At 38.3% G+C, this 15,596-nt stretch overlaps 1 non-coding gene across 1 annotated transcript; it reads left to right on the forward strand.

The window, feature by feature from the left end:
• The first annotated feature begins 5,356 nt into the window (after positions 1-5,356).
• LOC139004612 (U6 spliceosomal RNA) lies at positions 5,357-5,459 on the forward strand. Its single transcript, XR_011470473.1, has one exon. It is a non-coding gene; the product is annotated as a U6 spliceosomal RNA (small nuclear RNA).
• Positions 5,460-15,596: the final 10,137 nt, after the last annotated feature.

Here is a 15,596-nt window from a genome sequence, read left to right on the forward strand (position 1 = left end):
AATAACCCTGAGTATTGTGAATAAGGGGTACAATTTTGATTGGTGGGATAGATAAGGGGACATTTTAAAAGTGTGTGAGAGGTTTAATCAGATTCTAGAATAATCCATAAACTATATATCAGAAAGCAAAAAACAATTCTTTGAGAATTACTTGCTAAAATTAGTAATAGCTATTAATACTTGTATTTATTAACCAAGCAAATAAATACACAAATTTTTCTCTGAATGTGAAGATTTATAAATAAAATTTAACATTCTAAGTTATGTAAAATATCAATAAGTAGGGTACTATGTCTCAAAACTGGACTCAAATATATAAAATTTGTAGGACGAATAAAATTCATAATAAATATGTATATGAAATTCTTCTATTTTATTTTTAAAAAGTATTTTACTAAAATTCATAAAACAGCACTAAAATTTATTTTATAGTAGTATAGCACACATTTGGACAAACTTTCTAAAAGTTAAATGTTATAAAAAGACTCATTGGTGCATTTTATTTTATGTAGTGAACAGATTGTCAAATGCAAACATTTTTATTGTAGCTATCATAATTCAAAGAAGAATGTTACATATTATCTAACTACATAAAGGATTAGTAATAAAATGGCATTTTGAAGACCTGGAAAACAGTATTGTATCACTTCTGTGACTATTGAAAGGAATGTATTGAATTAGTGATAATACAAAAAATTTCAAATGATTTTAATGGTGCTGGAAGAAACTGATGATGCATGCCTAATACACAATTATTATATTAACTAGAGGCCCAGTGCACTAAAATTTGTGCACTGGTCGGGGGGGGGGGGGGGCTGTCGCTCAGCTCGACCTGTGCCCTCTCACAGTCTGGGACCCCTCCAGAGATAACCACCTGCTAGCTTAGGCCTGCTCCTCGGGTGGCAGATGGCAGGCCCGAATCCCACGCTGGGTCACAGATGGCAGGCCCTCTGCCGCACCACCCCGTCCTGCTGCTGGCCACACATGGCAGGCCTGCCGGCCCCTGGGCCACTCACATGGACAGCAGGCCTGGCGGGCAGCGGGGCAGGTGGATCGCACTGTGCTGCCCCACCTGCAGTATGCAAATGTAATGGCCATCTTTGTTGGGTTAATTTGCATACTCTTCTTATTGGCTGATGGGCATAGCAAAGGTACGGTCAATTAACATCTTTGTCTTTTATTAGTGTAGATAATAATATTTAGTAATTTCTAGCACTTGTGTAGTGCTTGCTAAATATCAGGCACTGATATAAGCATTTTACATATATTAACTCATGTAATATTGATAATAACCCTATGAGGAGGAGATTATTGTGTTGGTTTTATAAAAATGATAACTGAGACATAGAGAGGTTAAGTATTAAGGTATTAAGTGACAGAACCAGGATATGATATGTGAGTATGTATCCTTATTCCATCATCTTGAATAAGTGTCAGTGAAGGTCTGTAAACCAATTTATGGACCTATATTGAGTTACTTGTGGTAAATTCATTACATTTACAGCTCCAGTCCTCCACTGAACCCACACATATTTCCATGGAATCTTGTAGAGAAAGCTCTGCTAGCCTGACAAACCATGTGACTTGCTTTGGCCATTGAGCTTCAGTCTTGAGAGTGCTTGTGTGACTGGTTTTGTCAGAGTAGCTACACTGTATCTAATTTGTGCATTTGCTGTTACAGATTTGAGAACAGTTTCCTGACAAATATATTATAATTTAATAGATGATACATAAAAGGAGAGATTAGATAGGTGATAGATAGATAGATAGATAGATAGATGATAGCAGGCCACTATTCTTGTTTAATTCCATTATTTCTTTGGTGGCTCTGATTTCAGGTGACAGGTAAAGGAAATAATATTTATTAAGCACATATGTTATGTTCTGGTCATTGTTAATGCATTATTTCTTTTAACTCCACGGTCCTGGGTGATTCAAGCTATTCATCTAATTTTATTTATTTATTTTTTATTTCAAGAAGTTAAGTTCACACAACTAGTTGGAGAATAAATAAATAAATAAATAACCTGGCAAAGAGCTTGGCACAGTTTTTTTTTTTTTTCTGTAAGGGACCAGATAGTAAATATTTTCAGCTGTATTTTTCATAATGTCTCTAGTAACTACTCAACTCTGCTGTTGTAGCACAAAAGCAATCATACACAATAAATTTTTTTTTTAAATCTTTTTATTTTTTTATTTTTTTTTATTGCTTAAATTATTACAAAGAGTATTACATATGTCTCGTTTTTTTTTCCCCCCACCCTTGACATTCCCCTGGCCTCCCCTACCCCCCAGTGTCTTATGTCCATTAGTTATGCTTATATGCATGCATACAAGTCCTTTGGTTGATCTCTTACTGCCCCCCCAACACTTTTGAAAAATCATTTTTAATAAAACAGGTAGCAGGATGGACTTGGCCCATTGGCTATATTTTGACAATCCCTTAAGATATCCTGACAAATTAATAACTACTAGTCTAGAATATGTCCAGTAAAATTAACTAGGTGATAAATTTCTTGAAGGTAGGCTAATTTTCTTGTATCTTCATATAAGTGGTGACACTTAACATTTCCCAGGACTTTGGATATCCTTGATAGAATATTTAAGGAAAGAATGGATTCGTCAATGAAAAGTCCAAAGACATCTACCACACTTCCACATTACCACACATTCTCTTGTGAGTCGGGCTGACACTCAGACAAAGCAGCTTGATCTAACGGGAAAAGCATGGGCTTTGTGTTTGACAGAATGGCCTTGGTTTAAATCACTGATCTGCTACTTATAATTGGTACACCTTGGACAAATAATTTAGCTTTTAGTTATAAATGGTTCATTTGTCAAAAGGAATTGATGATAGTGACATATTAATAAGTTGAATATATTAAACAAGATATTATTAATTTTTAAAATAAGTGATATGATAAAAGGTTGGTAATTAGAAAAAAATAGCTTTCATCTTCTTTAGTTGAGAGTCACAATTTGATTAAATTTGCAGGATCAAAAAATGAGACTAGAAAGAGTCTGAACATTAGTTAAGACCTAGCCTCCTTTCTTACCCTCCCTTCTTAAAGATTACAAAAACTAGGCAAGTAAGAAGTTGGAATTTAGTTCTGGTTTGACCATTACTACTTATGGCAAATATGTATATGAGGATTATATATGTATTTCAGTATGTTTCCTTGACTAGGGGAACTAAGTAGCCTTTGTTAACAGTCTATGTTAAAAATTGGCTAACTGATTTCTCCCCAACCCCACTCTTCCCCAGCCATACACATACAACTATGCCCACCCAGCCATATATCCATGCAATTCTAAGCATATCCAAAATGATCTAGAGTGAGAAAGAATTTAAATTAAAAACAAAATTTTTAAAAAAGAAAAGAATTTTATGAGAATATGGCATGTTAAAGAAGTAAAGTAGCCCTAACCGGTTTGGGTCAGTGGATAGAGCATCAGCCTGCAGACGCAAGGGTCCAGGTTTGATTCTGGTCAAGGGCATGTACCTTGGTTGAGGGCACATCCCCAGGAGGGGGTGTGCAGGAGACAGCTGATCGATGTTTCTCTCTCATCAATGTTTCTGACTCTCTATCCCTCTCTGTAAAAAAACCAATAAAATATATTTTTTTTAAAAAAGAAGTAAAGTAAAACACAAGACCACAGTTTGGATTTTAAATGAGCCTGGCTTTTGTGATTACAAGAATAGAACCCCAATCATGATGATAGGACAAAGCTCTGATGTGTCAGGTTTTATTACATTGCTGACGTTACTTAACATTCCTTGTACAGGCATTTCCTTTTGCGACCACTTAAAAAGGCCCTGCATAGGTGGAGAAAAGAACCAGTTTCAAAAACAGTCTGCCATCCTTTTCACAGTGGTTCCACCCACTCGCTCAGGCACAGCTGCAAGTTTAAGTAGGCAGGCAAACTATAATCAGCCACTTAGATCAGCCGCTCAATCACAGTTGTGCCCAATTTGCCTGTTTAACTTTTTCTTGCTTGATTGACCTTGGATCTCTCCTTCTCCAGATGTTCCTGATGACAACATGCCATGCCATATCTTTTCGATGTTGTGAGTGCAACAGAAATAACCCACATACTTAAGAGCAAAGTCAAATGGCCAAAGTATTATAATCTTAGTATAATGTTTAATTTTGCCCTCTTTTGTATTAAAATTAATTACATCTCACAATGCTTCATTTTAGATGCAAACTTCAATTTCAAATATGTTGGTTTACTGATAATTTTCTTGAATATATATATACTTATATATACATATTTATAATATGTAGATGTAGATACATACAAAGTAATATTTATACTATATATTATATATTTAGTTTGTGTATTTAGATATATTTAGTGTGCACATATATGTATACATAGAGTATATAGAATATATATGTGTGTATGTATATACTTATATATAGAGAGAGAAAGAGTTTATAAGACTGAAAAATTCTGACATATATTTTTTATCATAAAAAGATAAAATAAAAACAAAGCGAAAGGCAACAATTTTTATGACCAGGCATTTAACTTTCCAGGAATATGGAAGACAAAGAATGTTCATTCATGCTTAGTATAAATAGTAACTCTAACCCATTTTTTACTTCCTTTCTCAAACTTTCAAATCTGAAAAATGTCCAGCATATTAACTTATAAGATATCACTTCTGAAAGAGAAAAAGAAAAAGTACTATGATAAATATAGCTACAAGGCTATATAACATTTTAAAATTTATAACATTTTTAAAGCAATCAAGCTTTAATGTCATAGAAAGATAGATGTTAAATGGTATAAGAGGAAAGATAGGAATATAACATAGATTTACTATAAATATCAGAAATTTTGTTTTGTGTATGTATGAGAGAGGGAGAGAGAGAGAGAGAGGAGGAGGAGATACAAGACACAAGAGAGACAGAATTTTGGCTGCCCTTCATTTTACTGAAGAAACTATGTTTTATGTCTTAGAGTAATAATATGCAGTATTATATATTTAAATTAGATTGCAACACTCTTTTTGATATTACATGTTTGCAATAAATTTAATCCAAATAGACATTAGTCTTCTTTTTGTTTTAGCATTAATTTTAAAATTATTTTTCCTTAAAAGTGTTCCTATCATTCTATATTTAAAAGTTAAGATGTCCATAACCAAAATTCAGGACTATTTATTAAATGCCAGGAATAAATCCTTTTGTTGACTGCTTCTCAGACATGAAAGTGCAGACTAAGGACTTGGAAACTTTATTAAAAATGAAGATTCTCATTCAGATCATCCGAGATGGTGCCTAAGATTCTGCATTTCTAACCAGCTGTCAGATGATGTTGATGCTATGATCCAACTATGGTTACAGTACTTGCTTTGGCAGCACATGTACTGGAATTGGAACGATACGAGGTTAACATGGCCTCTGGGCAAGGATGACATTCAAATTTGTGAAGCGTTCCATATGTAAAAAGAAAACAAACAAAAAAGAAACTTTGAGTAAAAAGACTATTTCAAATCAAATAATGCATTTATAATTATAATAACAATCATAATAATTTTATATAAATCTTATATCCAATGAAAATGATAGTTAATATGAAAATTAATGACCAGGTACATAAAAAATTATTGAATCTTTCCTATTTAAAATATTCGGTTCCAGCCGAAACCAGTTTGGCTCAGTGGATAGAGTGTTGGCCTGTGGACTGAAAGGTCCCAGGTTCGATTCCGGTCAAGGGCATGTACCTGGGTTGCGGGCACATCCCCAGTAGGAGATGTGCAGGAGGCAGCTGATCGATGTTTCTCTCTCATCGATGTTTCTAACTCTCTATCTCTCTCCCTTCCTCTCTGTAAGAAATCAATAAAATATATTTAAAAAAATTCGGTTCCAAATGTCATATTAATACTGAATTTTTGCAACTGTTCTAGGGATCGTTTGTCCAACATTGACTTATTGATTGGTTCTAAATCTGTTGATTTGTGGCAAATTTTTAGGCTTTGTAAATAATTGTAAAGTCAAATATTTCTGAAAAATTTTAAGAAAACATCCATTAAGAAACAGCTGAAGTGTTTTTAAACTGTTACAAAATCTTATGGACTGCCAATGACTTGAACTAAAAATAAAAAGCTTATTAGCATCTTAATACTAAAACTCATAAGCTGTGAATGAAAAAGCAACCAAGAAGGAAAAGAATAGGTATATTCCATTGTGAATTAGTATAAAAATCTGTATTTTGTCTTGTGATAGACAACACTTACTACAGATATTATGGGCTAGACAAGATCTGTTCTGAAAGCAAAGTGGGTGTACTCCAATGAGGGATTCTAGGAAGATGATTAGCTATAAGGACATGCACGCATAATCACTCTCATTAACTCTGTGTAAAAAGAAAACAAAAGAGAATTGATGTAGCACTGGAACATCTCTGACAATAAATCCTAAAATATAGGAGGTAATGGGTGCTAGATACAGGATGTCAAATATTCTAAGTGACTTAATCCTAAAACAAGTTTTCAGTAAATGATCTAGAATATACATATTTTTTCTCTATTTTTTACTCTCTGCTTTAGGCATTTTAAATAACAAACTTAAAATCTTTCTTATACATCTTTGTAGTCATTTGTCTATTCTTAGGCTATACTTGCCATGAAAAATGAGAAAATATCTGTGGTTAAATTAATCCTGTGGTGCATAAGGCCATTTGTTTTAAGGAACTCATTTTACAGATAAGAAAAAAAAGTGGTGGAGTAGGAAAAAAATCAATCAATTAAAAAAACCTATTGAATACTGTATAATATATTGTAATAGTCACTGGGGAGAATTAAAAGAGAATAATACTGTGAAATAAGAAGCAATACATTACTATTTCAAAGCAGTATATGAAGTGCTGAAAGAATTGTTGAGCCAGTGAGTGCTTTTCAGCAGAGTGGATATGAGGTTATTTTTTTGTTAGGATAGCTTTGTAAACACTATCCTGTGATTCTACTTTGCACCAGTTTGCTAGAGCTGCCACAACAAAATACCTTAGACTGGGTGGCTTAAACGACAGAAATGTATTCTTACAGTTCTGTAGACTAGAAGTCCAGAAGTCCAAAATCTAGAAGTCCTTTTGGCAGGCTGTTTTCTTCTGAGAACTCCTCCCTTTGGCTCACTGTGTCCTCACATGTGCATCCTTGGATGTCCTTTGTATATCCAAATTTCCTTTTCTTACAAGGACTTAAGATTGAGTTAGGGCTCATTCTAACAACTTATTTTAACTTAGTCTTTTTTTCAAATGTCCTATCTCCAAAGTCACATTCCGAGGAGCTGGGGGTTATAGACTCAAGGGATGAATTTTTGGGGATACAGTTTAGTCCATAACTCATTCAGAATCCTGTATCTATAAGAGACCTGGTTCAACACCCTTGCTTTACAGCTGAGGAATTAGAGGCCTCCCCCCAAAGAACTGAAATTTCTTATGCAAAGTCACCAAATTAGTTAGTGGTATAGTTTAGAATAAGTCATAAATATCTTGAATTCCTGATTTTTTAAAAGTTTCACTTTACCACATGACTAATGCAAGCCTGATATGCTTCCTACAAACATGGAGTCTAGATCTTTACATGAGGAATAAGTAGGCACAATAATTTGGAAGGCAGAATTAATAGGTAATATCACTCTTTCTAATCCAGTTTTTCCAATTGGGTAAGCTTTTTCAGAACCAGAAAACAGTCTAATGAACACTGGGATGGATTAGTGCAATCAACATCTGAACCTGGATTGGGTATAATGGCCATTAATTCTAACTTGCTGGTCTAAGAGTAAGTCCACAGTTCTATGATTCCTGAGGTTTGACTCTTGCCATGTTCAATGAATTATTCTTAACAGAGCTGACTGACTTTCATGAAGATTTTAAAGTAAACATGTACTTTTGAAGATTTTTTGTTGTTATTTTGGGCAGCAATGTGTGGTAGATGATATCACATATAAAGTATTTGAGAAAACTCTATTTAAAAGGCTAAAATGTTACTAACTTGAAAGATAAAATAGGTATATTAAATATTTTTTAAAAGATGGAAATTTCTAAATGTATAAACCAATTTAAATTTTTCTCAATAGCAAATACTTTCTTTTCCCAATAATTTATAGACTTTTTGAATTATTAATATCTGATTAAATTTTATTCAATTTTAGTTCAGTTGTGCAAACACAAAGATCAATGGAATTTTATAAAAATTTGAAAAGCTAGTAAGCAAGTAAACTAAAATACAAAATGCTATCAAATCAATCAAGAATAAACATATTTAAACTAATTATGCCAAAATGAGTCTCAGTTGTAAAAATGCTCCATAAAAGTAAAGAAAGAAAGAAAGAAAGAAAGAAAGAAAGAAAGAAAGAAAGAAAGAAAGGAAGGAAGAAAGAAAAGAAGGAAGAAAGAGGTAAAAGATTGCATTTATTTTTGTTAGTCCTCTTTAAATTATGACAAAGGACATGTCACCAACCCCCTGATACCATTTCCTGAATTTGAGTTAGCAAACTTACATTAAAAGAATGCTTTCAAGTACTGGGTAAAGTTTAAAATGACAGCCTTTTCTTTTCAGACTCATGAACTCTAAGATATATATTTATCCTATACTGAAATTCGTGCACTGGAGGGGTTGTCCCTTAGCCCAGACTGCATCCTCTCCAATCTAGGACCCCTCAGGGGATGTCCAAATGCTGGCAGTTGGACATCCCTCTCACAATCCGGGACTGCTGGCTCCTAACTGCTCACCTGCCTGCTTGCCTGATCATTCCCTAACCACTCCTTTGCCAGCCTGATTGATGCCTAACTGCTCCCCTGCCAGCCTGATTGCCCCCAACTTCCCTCCCCTGCCTACCTGGTCGCCCCCATCTGCCCTCCCCTGCTGGCCTGATTGCCCACAACTTCCCTACACTGCCAGCCATCTTGTGGCGGCCATCTTGTGACCACATGGGGGCGGCCATCTAGTGTGCAAGGGCGTGATGGTCAATTTGCATATTACTTCATTATTATATAGGACTAGAGACCTGGTGCATGAAACTTATGCATGGATAGGGTCCCTAGGCCTGGCCACCGATGAAGGCCAATCAGGTTCCCTGCCTCCCTGCCTCCCCGCCTCCTCCTTCTCTCGCTCCCTCAGTGCCCTGCCTCCACCGCTGGTTGCCTGCCATGTTCTGCACTGCCCCTGGTGGTCAGCACATGTCTTAGTGAGCAATCGAACTCCCGGGCTCCCAGTTGAACTCCTGAGGGACAATTTGCATATCAGCCTTTTATTATAGAGGACTAGTGGCCTGGTGCACGAAATTTGTGCACGGAGGGGGGGGTTCCCTCAGCCAAGCCTGTTCCCTCTCCAATTGGGGACCCCTTGGGGGGTGTCCAACTGCCAGTTTAGGCCAATCCTGTGGGATCGGGCCTAAACCGGAAGTCGAACATCCCTCTTGAAATCTGGGAATCGTTGGCTCCTAACTGCTCACCTGCCTGATTGCCCCTAACTGCCTCTGCCTGCCTGATTGCCCCTAACCCCTCTGCCTGCCTGCCTGATCACCCTTAACTGCCCTATCCTGCCGGCCTAATCTTGGCCCCAACTGCTCTCCCCTGCCAGCCTGATCACCCCTAACTTCCCTTCCCTGCCAGCCTGATCTCGCCCCTAACTGGCTTCCCCTGCAAGCCTGATATCACCCCCAACTGCCCTCCCCTGCCGGCCAATTTGGTTCTGATTGGTCAGTTTCTATGCCAGTCAGCATCAAAAGTTTCACCTCCTAGGCAGCTATTGGCTCCTCACAGTTCACCCAGATTTGGTTCTGATTGGTCAGTTTCTATGCCAGTCAACATCTCCGGGCCTATCTCTGGGCCTTAGAGGTGGGGCTGATAAGCTGCCCCTGCAGAGGCTCAAAGAGAAACCGAGGCACAGCTGTTGGCAAAGCCCTGAGAGAAAGAGAGAGGCAACAGCTGATCAACAGCTGCTACAGAGGCTGCGGGTCAGACCCTGCCTCTCTCTCCGGGCCTGATCCGCAGCCCCCTCAGCAGTCAGTGCTGGGTCAGCACACAACCCATCACTGACTGCAGGACTGACTTCCGGTGGTCGGTCGAGCCTTTAGTGAGTTGTTACGGACCCTGGGTTTTTATATATATTAGGATAGGCCTGGGTACTTTGAGTCTGTCCCATCTGTGATGAAGAACCCAACATGCAATCACAAGCTGCCTCTCCTGATGAAATTATCTTTCACTTCCCTAGAATGTAATCTGGAAGTTTAAAGCATTGTGTTGGGAAAATATTTGTTTAATGTAAAAGGCAAATACAACATATGGTCAAGATTAGTCTGTATATCTGCTCTGCCCAGCTTGCAAAAAGTTAATATAGGTTATTATAGCTACTCCTCTTCCCCACTTGCATTGTTTTTACAGTGACTCTATTAGTTTGCTTATCTATTTATATAAAAAGCCAGTGACCGAAAAGCCATAACAACCAGAATGACTGGTCACTATGAAGCCCACTGCGGCCAGAGAACCGGCCTGATCTGGGGTAGGGCCAGCTGGCCAACCTCCCGCGGCCCCTCACTCCATCTGGCCCCACCCCCAATCAGCCCCTCCACCCCAATCAGGGGCAGGCCCCACCGAGTCAACCTCCCACCGTCTCCTCCTCCCAACAGGCCCAGCTCTGATCCACCCCAATTGGGGCCCAGTGGCCGTACCCCTCCTGTGCACTAATTCGTGCACTGGGCCTCTAGTCTGATTATAAACACTCTTGATATGCCTTTGGCAGGAATAGACTCAATGGAGTCAGGTAAAGGCTGTTTCAGGATCAAATATCACCCCCATATGATAAGACTTTCTTAACCATTCTAACAAATGGAGTTTTCAAAATTCTTGTGATGCTTCTTACCAAGACCCTGATTTATTTTGTATGGACTTTATCTTTAACTAAAATCCTGTATTTTCCTTTCTTGACTCATTAGATTATAAAGTCTTTGTAAGTGGAGACTCATCACTGCTATATCCCAGCCTCTAAAGGTGTGTCTCATATAAAAATACCTAATATGTATTTGCTGGGAAGATTGATCAATTAATTAATTTACTGATGAACACTATAATAGGTGTTCAGTGATATTGTGGTTATTGTTGTTCTGATTCTCAAGCAACTAGTGTTTGAGCCAATCATTACCTGATGTCTGTAATTTCAAGAGAGTCTTTTTCAAAGCTTCCTAACATTCATTTCTGTTATTTTTATAACAACCATTGATGGGAATTATCTACAAAAGAAACTGTGTGTGGGAAGAGGGTATATTCTGCAAAGGTTAAAAATGAAATACTTATTAAATATCCTTATAGAATGTTGTCAGGCCCATGGGAGGGTGGGTGAGGAGAGGTAGCACAGAGAAAGGAGATAATAGAAAGGGATGTACAGGACTACAGAAACAAAATGAAATCTGAAGAGAATTTAAAAGCATTACAAGTAGCTAATAACAAAGGACAGAACACTTTTGCAATTACTCCAAAAGTAATAGTGCTTATCCATAAAAGTGCTGCAATTTGTAGCTTACTGGGTATGAAGATATGTTAATAGGTAGCTTTTCATTACTTTCCTTGTGTCTGTCTGTTCATGATTTTTATATTATACTGGAGGCCTGGTGCATGAAATTCGTGCACTGGGGGTGGGGGTCCCCCCTCTCACAGTCCAGGAGCCCTCAGGGGATGTCCTACTGACAGGTTAGAGAGGGCAAAGGTCTTTAAGCCATTGGCTGGCCATGGAGGCTTGGAGCAGGCGTTGTGTGTGTGTGTGTGTGTGTCCGCTGAAGGCCTGCCCACAGCCTCGCCACAGAGGCTCAGAGCAGGCACCCCTCTGCGTTGATCTCTCAGGCTCAGGGCCGCGCCCGGCCCCTCCTCCTGAGCTGGTCATGACCGTTACAGAGTCCCAATCTCATTTGCATATTACCTCATATATATATATATGATCAAAACATAGAAAAAACTAGACAAAGTCTATTATATTGAAGAATATCTGTAAAACATTTAGATTGTGATAAAAATAATAAAGTTTAGATTATCTAAACATATCAACTACTCAAATTTACAAAATTAAAGTAACAGAGCTGCAAAATCATCATTTTAATAAGTACTTACTTTATACTGTTGAAGTATAGGAGATTCTGCTGTGTATTCCTGACTTTAATTATTGAATTTTTGGAGCTTCCCCTTTTAAGTAGAGTTTGTAAAAATTCCTGATTCAATTTACTAAGGGGAGAAGAATGTTCACTTCTAATTTATCTTCTGCATGTTATTTTCTGGATTCAACATATCCAAATCAAAGCATCGATGTACTCTTGGTATAGCAGGGTTATCCTGTCTGAACAATTAGTTGAATTGAATAGTGAGACATATCCATGAAACATTCAAGATATAAAAAGTCTTAATAGTGAAATTGTCTACTGGTGTTAAAACTTTCTAGGTATAGGTCCCTTTTTTCAAAATAAACTGACTTAGAAATGTAATAAAATCTGTAAAAGCATACTGCCTCAGGTGAAAAAAAAAAATCAGTGGTGATCTGTCCCCTACCCCACAGCCAAAAAAACAAACAAATAAACAAACAAAAATATTCTAAATGATTTTTAACCAGAACTATTATGGTTACCAAGATCCATCTATTTTTCACATTTGTGGCTTTTAAATTCTATAAATAATTATAAATGAGAAAGAAATACTTTTGGGGGGGAAGAAAGAGATTATTTTTTATTGATTTCAGAGGGGAAGGGAGAGGGAGAGAGCGAGAGAGAAATATCAATGATGAGAGAGAATAATTGATCAGCTGCCTCCTCTATGACCCCTACTGGGGATTGAGCCTTCAACCTAGGCATATGCCCTGACCTGGAATCAAACCATGGCCTCCTGGTTCATAGGTAAATGCTCAACCATTAGGCTACACTGGCCAGGCAAGAAACAGATTTTTTAAAGCCCTTTGCCCTCTCTATGCTATGGGAATTAAGCAGAGTCTTGGGTCCATTGTAAAATAAAGGCTTTCAAACCAATTTCCTGAATGCAAAAATTATAACAACTAGCAAAGTTCAATCCTAGTAATCCTACTGCTCTTCCTATAACCAAGACACCTTAATCTCCCATTCCCTTATTACCTGGAAATGTAGGAGATGAGAATCTGATTAGAAGCATGTGAATGCCTCATGCTTTCTCTTTATTCCTGATTAGTTGGACCAGATTTCTTGGCACCCTGGCTGGACTCTGGAAAATATAAACCCAAGATTGTATGAATATGAAAAGAGGAAGCAGTTATTTTAATTTCTTTGAGGTATTTGAAGACAAGCCTTTAACATAAATTCACTAACTCAATTAACAGGAAATAAAAGTCATTGTTCAGAGGCAAGGCCAATGAAAGGTATTTTGAACTTAAAGAGGGATTAAGTAGAAGGGTTTGAAAAGTTAATATTTTCTGCCTGAATTAATTTCCAATTCTATTTCAAAATTAGACACCTGTCTTATTTTCAACAAAACTCTGCTTAAATATTTCAGTTACCAGAGAACATGCTATTCTGCAATCAGCCTTTTTCATTTGTGGAGTTCCAATTAGCTGGCAATCTATGAATATAAAACCTTAATATGCAAATAGACTGAACAGTGAAACAACCGAACAACAGGTCGCTATGATGTGTGCTGACTACCAGAGGGCATGCGTGGAACATGGCAAGCATTGGCAGCAGGCGGCAGAGTGCAGAACATGGCGGGCATCAGCCGCAGTGGGATGGTGGAGCAGATGAGCAGGGCACCAGACCAAGGCGGAGCGCTGGTTGCTGTCATTGGGGAGAGCCTCTGGTGGTTACTGAAAATTCTTTGCTCCCATGAGCTGTGGTCCCACCTGGTGCTCACACCTGCCGCTGGTGCTGGCCCTGCTCGCATCCGCTGCTGGCTCTGGCCCCAATTGCTCAGCGCCATCAGTGGGTGCAAGCAGCGGCTGCCGGCCCTGATTGTCCCTCAGGGCTTCTCCACCTCCCCTGCTCCTGAGGGGCGATCAGGGCAGCAGCCGCTGCTCGCACCTGCTGACGGCTCTGGCCCCATTCGTACCTGCTGCTGGCACTGGCCCCAATTGCTCTGTGCTGTCAGTGCATGGGAGCAGTGGCAATGGGAGCAGGACTGCCAGAAGACAGGGGACCAGGGCCAGAGCTGGAGGGGGCTGAGCGGGGTGCAGAGGATGGGCCAAGACCTGCTCTGCCCCTGTGCCAACCACAGCCTCGTGGCCCACAGTTCCTTTCAAGGTTCACAATTTCATGCACTGGGCCACTAGTCCTATATAATAAAAGTGTAATATGCCAATCAACAAAATGGTGGAATGACCAGGGGGCAGACACTCAACCCAGGATCTGTCCCCCTGGTGATCAGTGTGATCCTACAGGGAGAGTGCCGCTGAGCCAGAAACCGAACTCATGGCTGGCAAGCACAGTGGTGGTGGCAGGAGCCTCTTCTGCCTCCCCTGCAGGCAGGCAGTCAGGAGCAAGGGGTCCCAGACTGCAAGAGCCCCCAGACTGCAAGAGGGATGTCCCGAACTGTGAGAGGGCATAGGCCAAGCTGAGGGACTCTAGCCCCTAGTGCACGAATTTTGTGCACTGGGCTTCTAGTATTTACATAAAAGTGAAATATGTCAGCCTGTAATTATGAACCATTATTTCTAGTTTTCCAGTCTGGAAAGTCAAAGAATAATCTTTATTTTCTTTAATCATTCATTCAGGCAAATGCTTATAGGAGGCATTCCCTGTGCTAGACATTGTGCTAGGCAAAAGGGGTCAAATAATGGATAAAGGAAAATTCCTGTGCAGAGGAAGCTTAGAGTACATTGTGTTAGGCAGATGCAAACAACATAACTGTGTGGCATATAGGATTCTAGGTGCCTGCCTTCCTTTTTCCATATTATTCATTTAAAGCATATGTGTTCAGGTGCTCAAGCTGGAAAAGTGAGTCTTTCTGGATTCTTTTTCCTCACTGCCTTATTCAGTTTATCATTTAGTTCTATTGAATATACTGCTAAAGTATCTCACATAAAGTCATTTTTCTCAGTTTCATGACAAGCTCTGTATTCCAAGCCATCACCAATATTGCAATGTGTAATTTCCTTTTTGGCCTTTCTGCTTTCACTGTTGGTAGTCTACAAACTATTTTTTTTTCAAAAAATGTAAACTTTATTTTTAAATATTTTACCAAATAATTTATTGTCACATTTCCTCTTTATATGCCATTAAATATTTTTCAAAGTCATTGCTGTGTAAATCTACATAATAGTCTATTGTGTAACCATACTGTAAGTCATTAAAACCATTTCCTGCTATGCTATGTTGTTGGACATTTATGTGGTTTCCAAAATTTGGCTATTACAAATAATTCCATGATAAGCATTGTTTTACATATATATATATATCTTTGCCACAAATTCTGACAGATTCTTAAAAAGAAATTTGCTGTGTCAAAAGAACATTTTTTAGAATTCTTAAATTATAGCACCATATATCTTCTAGTATATGAAGGTGCTTTTGATGTATATCCATGTCTACATAGAGTATATCATTTTTTCTTTCAATTTATTTTGTTTCAGATGTATGACTTAGTAG

This window comes from Myotis yumanensis, unplaced genomic scaffold (assembly GCF_028538775.1).
Source record: "Myotis yumanensis isolate MYYU_CA2020_CCGP unplaced genomic scaffold, mMyoYum1.0.hap1 SCAF_2, whole genome shotgun sequence".
Lineage (NCBI taxonomy): Eukaryota > Metazoa > Chordata > Mammalia > Chiroptera > Vespertilionidae > Myotis > Myotis yumanensis.